We start from the raw sequence: 11,619 nt of genomic DNA, 5'->3' as shown, positions 1-11,619 counted from the left end.
AATATACATGTTTCGATGCTGTTCTCTGGAAACATCCCACCCTTACCTTCTCCCACAGGATATGCAAAACAGAAAAAGAGACACAAATGGGTCTCCTCTTAAAAAAATAAACACAGACTCTGTAGAGATGTCAAAATCTAAGAGGGTAGTTTGTTAACATTTCTTATTTTCATTTAATTGGAAATCAAAACAAAATCCACCCCTACAATTGAGAGAATGAAGCTCCTATTAAAATTAGTCAACAATAACAGAAGCTGGCATTACAAAGAAGACCATTAAGAGATTACATAAGAATCAGAAAATTATTCTGGGTCAAGTTATGAGAATCAAAGTATTAAAAATTATTCATGGTTCTGGTCATGCTACCAAGAAGACTGAATCCTCAGGATTCTTTATGAGCCAGCTGTGAACGGTCAGCCCACTGTCACAGTGTTACACCAGATAGGATCAGTGCTTCGCACCTTTGTACAAATAGCATGAGGTTTACTGAACTGTCTAAAGATTGTTAGGATGCTGTCTTAGTCCTTCTGGGTTGCTATAACAAAATATCACAGTCTTATAACAATGGCAATGGATTTCCACAGCGTGGTCATGCAGGGTCCTTTCTGGTCACATACTTCTTATTGTGTCCTCAAATGGGGGGAAGGGCTCGGGAGGTCTGTGTGTCTCTTATATATAAAAGCACTCATCTCATTGAGTAGGCTCCATCCTTATCACGCTATCACCTCACAAAGGCACCACCTACGGATGCTATAACCATGGGAATCAGGATTTCATCATATGAAACTTCTGGGGAACACAAAGTTTGAGACCATAGCAAATAAAAACGTGAACAGGCTCCATCCTCCTCCAGTGGCTGTCTTCACCTACACTCCACTGCATCCTCATTTTCTGCATCACCTTGAAGCCATTCCATACATTCTATCACTCTGCGTTTCACAAGGCCAGGTCAGTCAAGTGTCAACTCCATCTCATATTCAGCCTATTCAATGTTTCCCTCTCCCCTGCTGAGGCCCAGGGGACCTACCAGGAAGCATCGATGTGTCCATTTCTGCAAGGTTTCTTCTCTCTCCTTCTCTGGATCTTCATTCCTTGGGCCATGTTGGAACAGGGTAGATGGTAACAGATGGGAAAGTTCTGACATCACTGACTTACACGGTGCTGTTGTAGCCTTCTCTTTGTCCAGACGGACTGATCTGAAATTCCCCCTGACTGACAAGTGTTTCTCTTGTGGGGTATCCTTGTGATTGTCCCGGACATTCACAAGTTGGGGATCCCCAGTGCCATAGTTTCCTTTTTAATCAGGGGAAATGTTCTGGTACCCACAGCTCACCACCTGCAGTTATCACCACAGCCTCTCTGTTTCCCTCACTCTGCAAGCACCATCTGGAGAAAATTCAGTAGTCCACAGTCAGCTGCCTACAAGTTGACCCACAGGAAACCCATGTATCATAAACACTCTGAACCATTGAATGGCAGAAATACTGGTGTACATCTGTCCCCTGCCTGTGGCCTCTGGACAATTCTCCAACTGGTCACATAGACACCGAGGAGATCAGAAACCTGGATTCAAAAACACATTTATCTGAGAAGTGAGATACCATTCTTTCTTCCTTTTAGAGTAACTATACTAGTCAGTAATTATTTGGCCTTACAAACATGATCTAGTAGGTCCCTGGACTATAAAATCCTCCAAATAGACTGAGTCTCTACTGAGACTGGAGCAATGTGACTGGATTTGGGTTGCTCAGCTTGTTCAACAGCCTCCAGACAACCTGGGAAGAGGGCCAATCTCTTGACTGGCTCTCCTAAGAAGTCAGTGATTTTGCTGGGCTGGTTGTGCAGCATCTTTAGGGCTTTAGCAGTAATTCCTAGTAAACAAAATATGGGAAATCAAAAGATAGAAGGGAAAGGGGGATGAAAAAGAGAGAAGGAAGGGAAAGACAGAAAGAAGGAAGAGCAGCAAAAGGAAACTGAGTCAAGGACTTGTGTAGTGAGGATGAAAAGTTGTTAGGACACTGTATTTTTAAGGATCCAAATATATATATTTATATATATTTTAATATCATAAGGCCAAATATCTCATAGTCCCTTTTAGTTCCATTTTTTCTTCTCTCCCCTATTTCCTTAAATTGTCCTTTATATTAGAAGTATACTTCTGCTATTACTAGAGGCCATAGTTCTAGAGATGAACAAAGCCTGGTAACTCTTCTGGGCAGAATCCAGCCAAATTATCTTCTTTTACACAAAGACACCTTTCACCCATATACAGCAACATTGTCCACCAAAACCAACCTCTTCCCTCATACCCAGGATTATTGTTTACTGAGTCCTGTCCCTGCCTCTAACTGGGATGACCCAAACCTTTCAAAACATGACGATATACTCTGCCCCAAAGCAATCTATGAATACCTCCTTTGGCTCCTTCATGCATATAAAGTTTCAGCTTTCTTGTATTTTTAGTTTCTTCTTCCAAAAGGTAAAAGACCAAAAAGAAAAAAAAAAAACCCTGTAAGCACTTTCTAAGTCATTTACAGCCCAAAACATCTAATGCTATTGTGTTACTTGCTTAAGTTTCTTTCCTTCAATGTCTAGATATTTCCAGCAGAGAGGATGGTATTTATTTGAGGGAAAATTTGGCAATAAAGTGGACAGTACAATTGGAGCAAACATATACTCACCAATAGACCACACCCACCTTCATGTATTTGTCTCTTATAAAATTTATTTCATCATAAATTTAGGACTTTACATCAAGAACAGAGGTAGTGACATTGAGAATGCTGTCCTTGCTTAACTGTGAGATATAAATTGAATATTGTAGATTTCAGAAAATATTGAACAGAGTCATAGATATTCTATAGAGTCAGTCAGGTATAGCCAAGAAGGGGATATTTGGACAGGATTGAACAATCACTCCCTTGCCATCCAGAAAGCTTTGATTTTCCCCTCTTTTACAGATTTCCATGTAAGATTACATGTGAAGAAATGCCCTTATATAACAAGAATAGTAGCAGTGGTTACCGAAGGGAAACAAACAAATGAAGAAACTTTGAAGTTTACTGACCTTATAGATTAGTAAGTCACATGTCATGGAAACAGTGAGGACTTAAACTGAGGTTTGAAAAAGTCTCTATTTTCCAGAAGCAGGCCCTCCACTTGTGGAGAAGGAGAGGGTGATATAAACACACAAAATACCATATTGCATGGTAGAGTGAAGAAGAATAAGACGTGATGCCTACACGTTGCTACAGTAGATTCAGGTAAACCTAGGAGCAATCTGAGTGTGTCATAGGAGTGATGCAAATGGGATGGCTTTATGATGGAGCTTTGAATGGTTGATGGGATATTGATATGGAAATGTAGGAAAACAGTATATCTGTCCATTCATTTAGGATCATCTTATGAAGGAAGGGTCTCCGACACGCTAGATCAAGGCAACTGAGATATTAATACATATAGCATTACAAGGTATCAGTGAATAATCAAGTCTGACAAAAACATAAGTAATGTTCTCTTTTTACCATTCATGTTGTATCTCTCCTGATTATGCTCCCATGATATACTGTATATATTATTGTAGGGTTAGAATGGAGAAATACTTGAATGGATTTTTATGCATTTGGGAGAATCATATATGCCACTTTGGAGAGTTTGTCTTTTTTCTACAAGACAACAGGAAAGAACATTTAGTCCAAGAGAGCCGATTATGCAGAATTAGAAAACAGAAACTTTAAAAATGTGGGTTGAGGATTTGTGGCTGTTGGTGCTGGTAGAGAATAAGAAAGAGAGCAGAAAGAACAGGGAATATCATGATACTAAAAAATCAAAGAGGATTCTGCCAAGTGAAAAGACGCAAAGGATGTAAGAATTACAGGAAATGAAATAGACCTTGACAAATCCTTCATGTTTGTTCTTCTCACTCTATATCCTCACTTATGGCTAAAGCTCTATAAAAGCCATTTCTTTTCCCTGGAAGACCCTCGTTCTTTTACCTTATTAGCTCCCAACATCTTTCAGATCTCAGTAAAAACCACTTCCACAAAGCAGCCTTTCCTGATGTTGACACAGCTCAGGTCTCCTTGTTATGTGGACATATGGCATTCTGTGCTTTTCCCTCTTGACACATGTCCCAATTATGGTACAGCGTTTAACTTTGACATTTACCTCATTTCTGTTTTTCTATTAAAATTTAAGTCCTAATTTACAAAGTCCACATGTGTGCTCTTCACTACTATCCATTCTTTGTATCCAACAGGCCTCCGTTAGGTGTTTGTTCAATGAAAGACTTTTATTCGTGCAGAGTAAAATTCTAGTGAATTTTGATGCTGCTCTCACGGCATACAGTGAACTAAAACCAATGAGGTCTTTTGTTCCACCGGAACCCTCATACCCTGATTATTTGGACATAATTACAGAGGTAGAACTGTGGGGCTTCCCTTGTGGCTCAGCTGATAAAATATCTGCCTGCCATTGAGGAGGTCTGGGTTTGATCCCTGGGTTGGGAAGATTCCCTGGAGAAGGGAAAGGCTACCCACTCCAGTATTCTGGCCTGGAGAATCCCATGAACTGTGTAGTCCATGGGGTCACAAGCCGGACACGACTGAGTGACTTTCTTTCACAGAACTGTGGATGCACTTGCTTTTTTTTTTTTCACTTATTTTTATTAGTTGGAGGCTAATTACTTTACAATATTGTAGTGGTTTTTGTCACACATTGACATGAATCAGCCATGGATTTACATGTATTCCCCATCCCGATCCCCCCTCCCACCTCCCTCTCCACCCGATTAATTGTTACCCTATTAGGAGGAAAGCAGTGGATGTTCGGTCTTTTATTCCACATACACTAGCCCTCACAGCTTCCTGTCCTAAGATAATGTGATAACTGAGTCACTGACTAAAAGGCTGAATAGAACAGAACTAGAGACAGTGCTCGAAGCCTGCCACCTGAGTCTACTTTTTACCATAGTATTCTTAATTTCGCTAGAGGAGTTTAGTTTCTTAGCTGTACTCTCTGATGATGACAGATAAGAATACTTTAAGGAGAACCTACAAATCAAATATTCTTACATTGTACACAAACACCTAATCCTTCTTCGAAGGTACAAAAGAAATTCCCCTCCTTGATGAATTTTTATCTACTTTTCCTGGATGAAAGTACCATCTTCCTCCTTATGGCTTCCTAATTTCATTCTTACCATTTTTATCTCCCTCTCCACATTCTGACCTATATTATAGCTAATTATCTGAACAGCACCAATCCCTACTCCTTTAAATGATTTCCACTGGGGCTACATGGGTACACCAACTGCCCTGAAGTTACTTTTCATTGAGTATCGAACATGGCAGAAACTGGCCACCATTTGTTCTTTCTGAGGTAAATATTATAATTAAAAACAAATAGCCAGCCTTGGTATTTTGGATAAACTGACAACTGGGCAAAATCTTAACTGCTATTCCAGATAAAAGTTCCCTTTGTGTTAATGTCTTTCTTTTGGAGAGAACTTGCATTCTAGATAGCGTTCAGGTAAATAGAAATGGGACTTATATGTTAGCTGGGAAAATAACCCACTGTTGCAGGAAACAAAGGTAGACAAATCACTCATCTTCTGTATACTTCAAGATCCTTTTATTAGGAGCTGGCAGCTCCTACAGTAAAGAGTCCGCCTGCAGTACAGGAGACCTGGGCTCCATCCATGGTCAGGAATCCCTGGAGGAGGGCATGTCAAACTACTCCAGTATTCTTACTTAGAGAATCACCATGGACAGAGGAGCCTGGCTGGTTGCAGTCCATGGGGTCGTCAGTCCATGGGGTCATAAAGTTTAGGACATGATGAAGCAACTACACACAGAAATCTTCTCAAGGTGACATAGTGACATTTAGAAACAGTTTCTCTCACTAGTGTGCTTAACTACAACTCTTGCTTTTCAATGGAAGATCAAAGATAAAAATAATATTCCATAACAGTCAATTGATTATTTCTATCAATGATTTGTTCTAAAGGTAAGCTAGGGAAATACATTGTGAGATAGAGCAGATAATGAGAAGGATAAGAGATCCAAACAGGGAAGCTGCTCAACCAATCTATAATTTTCTTTTCAGAAAAAAGAACAAACCTGTTTGGAATCATGTTTTATACAGAGATTTGCATAATCTTTGGAAAGGTAAAGGATTTTCTGCTCTAATTTACCTTTTCCAGTTGAAAAACCAAGCCCTAGATAATGAAGCTAGGTTTTCCAAGTCAAAGTGCAGTTATTTTAGGATTCTGATGACAGCCCGTTGACAGGCCTTAGGGTCCAGTTGCTTCATCTTTACGCTGACCGACTGGAGATTGGGGTACCAGTAATGGTGCCGTCTTCAGGCTGAACTGCTTTTATTTTGAGAAACTTCTTTCTTTGCGCTTAATGCCTTCAGCTGATAACATAATTCCACAATCTATAGGTTTAAATGTTAATTACCTCTAAGAAAATATGTTCCCAGGTGAGCATGTCAAAGAATTACAATTTGAAAGAAATGTACAATTCTATGGAATATGTTACCATGTGCCACTTTATTTGGAATTGAATATCTATGCTGCCTGTTCCACATTTATGACGTCGGAAGAGAAAACAGGATTGACATTTTTTTTTTTCCCCACTTAAACATGTCCTGTGTTTTAGTGCATGCAGGCTGCTGTTACAAAATGCCAGAGTCTGGGTGGTTTATAAACCACACTATTTATCACTGTTCTGGAGACTAGAAGTCCAAGGTCAGGGTGCCAGCAGGGTTGAGTGAGTGAAGGCCTCTTCCAGGACATATTTCTAAATAGTAGGGATGAGCAAATATTTCAGGCCTCTTTCACAAGAGCCCTAATCCCATTCATGTGGGCTCTGCCCTCATGGCCTAATTATTTTCCAATGGTCCCACCTCCTGAAATCATCAATTTGGGGATTAGATTTTCAACATATGAATTTTGGAAGAACACAAGCATTTAGACCAGGGCACCCAACGAGGAGACTGACTTGTCTGAGGTAACCCAATGCCTCATGCGTACTGAATGCTCTGTGGTGCTGATAGGAAGCCGAGGACTAAGGAAGTTGAATAAGGACCAGCAGCCCCAGGTGAAGGGTCTGAGATGGCTAACTCCTTGATAGTTTTCAGAACAATATATGAGTATCTCCAGCATCTTCCCTGGTTAACAGTCATTGAGGAATCCCCCCTTCCTATACATGTCCTTATTTGAAATATGAGTTAATTACAGAGTTCTTAGACAAAGTACCATTTGACCAACATGATAATATGACGACTGTGCATATGAAGAAAGGGGTCTTTGACAGATGCAAATTTCCGAGTGGAAAGTCCTCAAGACTTTATTCACTTCAGGTAGCAATTACAAGTTTGGGGATCTTCCAAGACCATTCCTGGGTTCCATGATCAGCTAGGACTCCAAGAGCTCCCTGAAAGCTGTTATACATGTGGTTATGGTTTATTCCAGATCTTTGATTTATTTTTAATTCATTATTTATTTTTACTAAAGTAAAATTGGTTTACAATGCTATAAATGTCATTTTTTGTTGAACAGGGAATAACTTGTATATATATACATATATCCACTCTTATTTAGATTCTTTCCTCATTTACCAACAGACAGGTTCCAGAAAGGAAAAGGAGTATGTCAAGATTGTATGCAGTCATCTTGCTTATCTTACTTATATACAGAGTACATCATGAGAACCCCTGGGCTGGATGAAGCACAAGCTGGAATCAAGATTGCTAGGAAAATATCAATAACCTCAGATGTACAGATGAAACCACCCTTATGGCAAAAAGTGAAGAACTAAAGAGCCTCTTGATGAAAGTGAAAGAGGAGAGCAAAAAATTTGGCTTAAAGCTCAACATTCAGAAAAGTAAGATCATGGCATCCGGTCCCTTCACTTCATGACAAGTAGATGGGGAAACTGGACAGTGGCCGATTTTATTGTTTTGGGCTCTAAAATCACAGCAGATGGTGATTACAGCCATGAAATTAAAAATGCTTACTCCTTGGAAGGAAAGTTATGACCAACCTAGACAGGATATTAAGAAGCAGAGACATTACTTTGTCAACAAATATCCGTCTAGTCAAGGCTATTTTTTCCCAGTAGTCATATGTGGATGTGACAGTTAGACTATAAAGAAAGCTGAGCACTGAAGAATTAATGATTTTTACCTGTGGTGTTGGGACAGACTCTTGAGAGTCCCTTGGACTGCAAGAGATCCAACCAGTCCATTCTAAAGGAGATCAGTCCTGGCTGTTCATTGGAAGGACTGATGTTGAAGCTGAAACTCCAGTATTTTGGCCATCCGATGCAAAGAGCTGACTCATTTGAAAAGACCCTGATGTTGGGAAAGATTGAAGGCAGGAGAAGAAGGGGATGACAGAGGGTGAAATGGTTTGGTGGCATCACTGACTCAAGGGACATGAGTTTGGTTAGACTCCAGGAGTTGGTGATGGACAGGGAAGCCTGGAGTGCTGTGGTTCATGGGGTCACAAAGAGTTGGACACGACTGAGCGACTGAGCTGAACTGAACTCAAGTAAGTTATTACAGAGAATTTTGTAGAGTTTCCTGTTCTATACAGTAAGTCCTTATTAGTTATCTATCTTATATATATTAGTGTGTACACGTCAATCCCAATGTCACAATTCATCCCTCGCTTCTTCCCCCTGGAACCATAAGATTATTTTCTACATTGTGACTCTCTTCCTGTTTGTAAAAAAGTTCCTTTATACCACTTTTTAATATTCCACATATGAGTGATATTATATGCATTTGTCTTTCTCTGTCTGACTTACTTCACAAGGTATGACAATATCCAGGTCCAACCATATTGCTTCTGATAGCATTATTTTGTTCCTTCTTATGGCTGAGTAACATTACATTGTATATCTGCACTGCATCTTCTTTGCCCATTTCTCTGTTGATGGCCATTTAGGTTGCTTCCAAGTTCTGGCTATTGTAAACGGTGATGCAGTGAATACCGCTATGCTTAGTCACTTAATCGTTTGAGTGGCATTTTGGAGAGAAGTAAAATAAGGCTTGCCTAAAGATTCAGAGATAGTGAGTGGTGGAATGCGAGAATGCATAAGGGCTAAAGTACTCCAAGGTTCATACCTAAAGCCCCTATGTTGCAAAAATACCAACAATTTTTTTTTTTTTTTGGTTGCGAGGCTGAGGGCCTAATCATCCACTGGTAACTACTTAATTATTAATCCTTTTGCTTAAGTGATATTTAAGCATCAAAAAAGTCTCCATTTTGCCTTTTTCAGTAAATACTGCAAAGTTTTTTCTTTTTTTTTTCCCTATGTAGACCCCAACATGTATAAATCAAATGTCATGAATAGTGAGTAGTAAGCAGAGTATTGTTTGAGACAGAATTGGCAAATAAAACTGTAGATATTTAAAGTATATAACATGAGAATTTGATATGTGTATATATTATTTTACAAACTTACTTTTAGTTTCTTTAAAATGTGTTGTACAACGATGTGAGTCAGCCATGAGTGTACATATACCCCCTCCCTCTTGAGTTCCCCACTCGCACCCCGTCCCACTTCTCCAGGTGGTCACACAGACGGGGTGAGCTTCCTGTCTCATACAGACACTGCCCGCCAGCTGTCTGTTAACATTTTACAGATGGTAATGTACTGTGTTTCAATGCGACTCTCGCAACTCAACTTGCCCTCTCCTCCCCTTTGTGTCCACAAACATGTTCTCTGTCTGTGCCTCTCTTCCTGCCCTGAAAATAGGTTAACCAGTGCCATTTTTCTAGATTCCATATATACATTAACAAACAATATTTGGTTTTCCCTTTGTGACTTATTTCACTCTACATAACAGGCTGTCCTTTCATCCACCGCAGCTCAAGTGACCCAAATTCGCTTCTTTTTAAGGTTAATTAAAATTCCCTCATATAGATGTACCACAACTTCTTTATCCATTCCTCTCTCAGTGCACATCTAAATTGCTTCCATGTCTTGCCTATTGTAAACTCTGTTGCAATGAATTTTGGGGTACACGTGTCTTTTTGAATTATGGTTTTCTCAGGGTATATGCCCAATAGTAGAATTTCTAGGTCTTATGGTAGTTTTGTTAGGACTTCCCTGATGGCTCAGCAGCTTAAGAATCTGCCTGTGATGCAGGAGACACAGGCGATGGTTCAATTCCTGGGTCGGGAATCTTCTCTGGAGGAGGAAATGGCAACCCACTCCAGCATACTTGCCTTTTCCACCTACCCCTCTGCCATAGTCCTGACCCTCATTTACATATGTATTAGAAAAGACTTTCCCTTTCTATTAACTTAAGTACCATAGCTATCATCTGACATGTTTACCTTTTATTTTTTGAAGAGAACACAGGTAAGTTCCACTCTCTTAGACATCACCAATTATACAACACAATTTTATCAGTTATAGTCATCATGCTACATATTAGATCCTCAGGCATTATAATTTTCATATGTTAAAATGTATAACATTTTACAAACCCATTCTTATTTCCTCCACTCTCCAAGCCCTGGCAATCACTTTCTATGCTGTTTCGGAGTTCCACCTTTTTATTTTTGATTCCTTACAATTGAGATCATGCAGTATATGTCTGTCTCTAACTTGTTTCAGCTAGCATGCTGCTGCTAAGTCACTTCAATCGTGTCCCACTCTGTGCGGCCTAGCATAAAGGCCCTCCAATTTCATCCATGCTGCCACAAATGGAAGAACTTGTTTCTTTTTTAGTACTTAAATAAAATTCATATATATATATGCATATATATATATCACATTGCATTGTTTTAATCTCTTCACATGCTGACAGGTACTTAGATTGTTCCTATAATACGTTGTTTCTAGAATACTGTGATGGAGAAGGAAATGGCAACCCACTCCAGTACTCTTGCCTAGAAAATCCCATGGACAGAGGAGCCTGGTAGTCTACAGTCCATGGTGTTGCTAAGAGTCGGACACGACTTCACTTTCACTTTCACTTTTCACATTCATGCATTGGAAAAGGACATGGCAACCCATTCTAGTGTTCTTGCCTGGAGAATCCCAGGGAAGGGGGAGCCTGGTGGGCTGCCGTCTATGGGGTCGCACAGAGTTGGACACGACTGAAGTGAGTTTGAAGCAGCAGCAGCAGCAAGCTACTGTCAATATTGATGCAGTGAATATGGGAGTACACATTTCTCTTTGAGATAATTATTTCATTTCCTTTGAATATATATTCAGAATGAATATTCTATTAAGTAACATTGCCATCACCACACATGGTTAACTTTTGCTTTTTGAGGAGAACACAGGTAAGTTTCACTCTCCTCAATTGAGTCAGTCATTCAGTTGTGTCCAAATCTTTGCGACCCCATGGACTGCGGCAAGCCAGGCTTCCCTTTCCATCCCCAGCTCCCAGAGCTTACTCAAACTCATGTCCGTTGAGTCAGTATGCCACTCGATGATGTCCACTCTCTCAGAGATTTTTTTTTTCTTTTTTTTTTGAGATTCCTTACAATTGAGATCGTATTTTGTTTTCCTTTCTCTGGCTTAGTTTATATAGTGCAATTCCCTCCAGTTTCATCCATGTTGCCATAAATGGAAGGATTTCTTTATTTTT

Source organism: Cervus elaphus, chromosome 7 (genome assembly GCF_910594005.1).
Source record: "Cervus elaphus chromosome 7, mCerEla1.1, whole genome shotgun sequence".
Lineage (NCBI taxonomy): Eukaryota > Metazoa > Chordata > Mammalia > Artiodactyla > Cervidae > Cervus > Cervus elaphus.
The sequence above is the reverse complement of the archived record's forward strand: the minus strand, read 5'-3'. Positions refer to the sequence as shown.